Here is a 3,290-nt window from a genome sequence, read left to right on the forward strand (position 1 = left end):
AAAAAAAAAAAAAAGAAAAGAAATGAAATAAAACAAAATTTATTGTGGAATAGGAATAGCTCCTGAAAAATAGGAAGGGTCCCTCTTGGGTTGCCGGTGAGCCAACTTCTTTGAGATTTATTGCACAAAATTACAGGGTGTGTACAACATGGGTGAAATTATAATCAACTAATAAGATTACAAGTGGGGCCGGGGAGATGGCTCAGCAGGATAAGCGCTTGACCGGCAAACACAAGGATCTGAGTTCAATCCCCGGTTCCACCAAAAAAAAAAAAAAGATTACAAGTGTAGCCACTTAGCTATTTTTTTTGCGGAACCAGGGATTGAACTCATACCCTTGAGCTTGCCAGGGAAGCGCTTATTCCACTGAGCCATCTCCCCGCCCCCCCCTTTTTTTTAGCTAAATTTTTTTAAGTAGCAAAATTTATTTGAAAAAGTAAAAGTAATGCCTGGGCATGGGAGCACATGCCTGTAATCTCAGCACCCAGGAGGCTGAAGCAGAGGATCAATGGGAGCTCAAGACCAGCCTGGACTAAAAAGGAAGTTCAGGACCAGCCTGGGCTACAAAGGGAGCTCAAGGCCAGCCTGAACTGTACAGCAAGACTCTTGTCTTAAAAAAAAAAAACAAAAAAGTGAATAGTGAGGGAGAAAGTGGTCTTGAGGTACAGGTTTGGAGTGAGTAAAGGAGAGAAAAGATAAAAGAAAACCCTGCAAAAAGCAGGAGGAAAGCCATGATAGCATCTTAGCTAACATTGATCAGATAGTAGCAAGGACATATGGATGACATTGTTAATCTTGGTCAATAATCTATAATCTTAGTGGGTGGGAGAGGACGGCACACCCTAAGGAGACATCGGTCCACAGAGGCTTCTTTATATGGGAAATATAAATGGCTTATTTATATGGGAAATCCTAACCTCCTGTTATCCCTTATAGAAGCACGCAAACCTGAACACTGTGACTTTAATCTTCCTCAGATGCTGTAAAGCCCAACAATTTTAAGATCATAAATGAGGTTAAAAATTATTAAAATGTCTTTCAGTAAGGGGGCCCACCCACTAGATTGTGGCTATAGAGCTTAGACAAACTATGTCCTTAAGATAAAGAAAACATAAGAAAACTTTGGATGGGGTCCCCTTACTTGGAAAACAACTGAAACTACTGAGTTAGCCAAAAAGTTGTCCTTGGACCTCCCCTTGTTTAAATTCTTGTAAGGGACATACATTCCCGAATCCAAGGCCTCACTTTTGAAGGCCATAACAACAGGATGTCCCAGGTCACAGTGCCCCGATTTCTTAAAAATGTCTCCGGAACATGACAACCACAAGGTTAGACCCCCCAGCTACCCCCGGATTTACTCCATTTGGTCATCCGGTATCGTAATCCACCAATTATTGTAAAGGGCAACCTACACTAACCAATGCGATTTGCTTCTGTAACTTGCTTGCTCCCTCCCCATTTTGTGGTTCTTGCCTTTAAAAACTATGCCTACTACACGGAAGGCGCACTCTGTTCCTGCGTGTTCAGACCGCCCTACGTATATGTAGATAATAAAACTTTCCCTTTGTGATTTGCATGAGAGACCGACTCTTGGGGTCTTCCTTCGCGGCGACTCGACCCTTACAATGCAGGTCCAGCCAGTGCCTCCCTTGAGGGCCATCCCCGTCTGACTGCCTACTATTTGAGCTGCCTAGAACACTTCTGCTTGCTTTGTCTCTGGAAGGTCAACCACCCAGCTTGCACCTGGCCAGACTTTCCCCAACTACAGATGATCAGCCCAACTCTGATCAGCCTCTGGATCTGCCCAGGGAAGTGGCATTGGTACTCTTCCTGGTCTCCTGCCATCCAAGCAGTCTTCTGCCTGAGCAGGGACCCTGCAGGAAATCCTCAACACCTGAGCAGGCTCACAGCTGTGGCTACAGCAGCAAAAGAAAAGAAAATCACTCAGTGCGAAGGCCCTGGGGACAATCTCCAGTAGTAGAGGCAAAAAACACAAAAGCTTATATACTCTCATGTAATCTTTTACGAGAGATCTTGCCCCAGCCTGAAACCTAGATAACAAGGCTCTAGGCCTAGGAAGCTGAATTAAATTTTTTTTGGGTGGAAACAATGGAAAGCCTAGCCCTAGATAAACAAGCTTTCCTTGGAGACTGAACTCCTTTGAGTCCCTTTGAGTCTCTTTGCTGACCTTTCAGGGCTGCTTGCTGTCTGATAAAAGTTACTAGCCTTTCGGGACTGGGGCAGAGATTAAGTACTCTTGGGGGATCAGACGCTGTGTATGTTGTGGGTTCGTAATCAATATAGGAATCCAAGTAGCCAGTTAAGATTAGAAGACCTTTATTAGCTGAGTTCAGCGACGGTCAACATAGACCCGTTTCAGGGGCCAGGGAGATGGCTTAGTAGAATAAGCGCCTTTCTGGCAAGCTCAAGGGTATGAGTTCAATCCCCAGTTCTGCAAAAACAAAACATAGACCTGTTTCAGGGTCCAAGTTAGTGGCCCCGAGCAGAGAACATGAGGGGTATATAAAGGGAACAGAAACAAAAATATGTAACACACATCCTACTTGGCAAACAGATTTTTTTGCTATACACCTTTTTTTCTTCCTATGTATCTGGCTTTTTCTTCCTGCTACTGCTTCAGGTCAGCGGTTTTTTTGTTGTTGTTTTTTTTCAGAACCGAGGATTGAACTCAGGCCCTTGTGCTTGCCAGGCAAGGGCTTATTTTACTGAGCCATCTCCCCGGCCCCTAGGTCAGCGTTTTCTCAGTGTACAATTCCTCCTTGTGTTGCACGTAAGCCTGTTTTGCACCTCTGGGGTCCGCTACTGTTTATCATGGCAATACTTACGCTCAGAGTCTGGGTTTAGGCCTTCACTGTACCGAGTGGAGACAGGCACAGAACAGTACAACTTCAATGGAACCGGGGATTGAACGTAGGCCCTTGCGCTTGCCAGCAAAGTGCTTATTCTACTGAGCCATCTCACCAGCCCTCGGTACAACTTCAGACAAAGATCGGTGGTGATGAGGAGCCTCCTCCGGAGCAGAGCTGGATGTGCATCAGGTTTGCTGGCAGCAGCATGCTCTCCCTTGGTCTGTTTCTACCTGGTGACCTATGGCTTGGCACTATAAAAGCCTCTGTGCACCAAACACAGCATGCTCCAGGAGCTTTTCCACGTGAGGTGTATGTATCGAGTGTATCTCAACAAGCCCAAGAACCATTACTTTCCCTCCAAAATTGTAGCTGGGTGACACCCTACGCCCCTGATCCCTGGCCTCAGGAGCCTGAGGCAGG

Source organism: Octodon degus, unplaced genomic scaffold (genome assembly GCF_000260255.1).
Source record: "Octodon degus isolate 3935 unplaced genomic scaffold, OctDeg1.0 scaffold00047, whole genome shotgun sequence".
Taxonomy (NCBI): Eukaryota; Metazoa; Chordata; class Mammalia; order Rodentia; family Octodontidae; genus Octodon; species Octodon degus.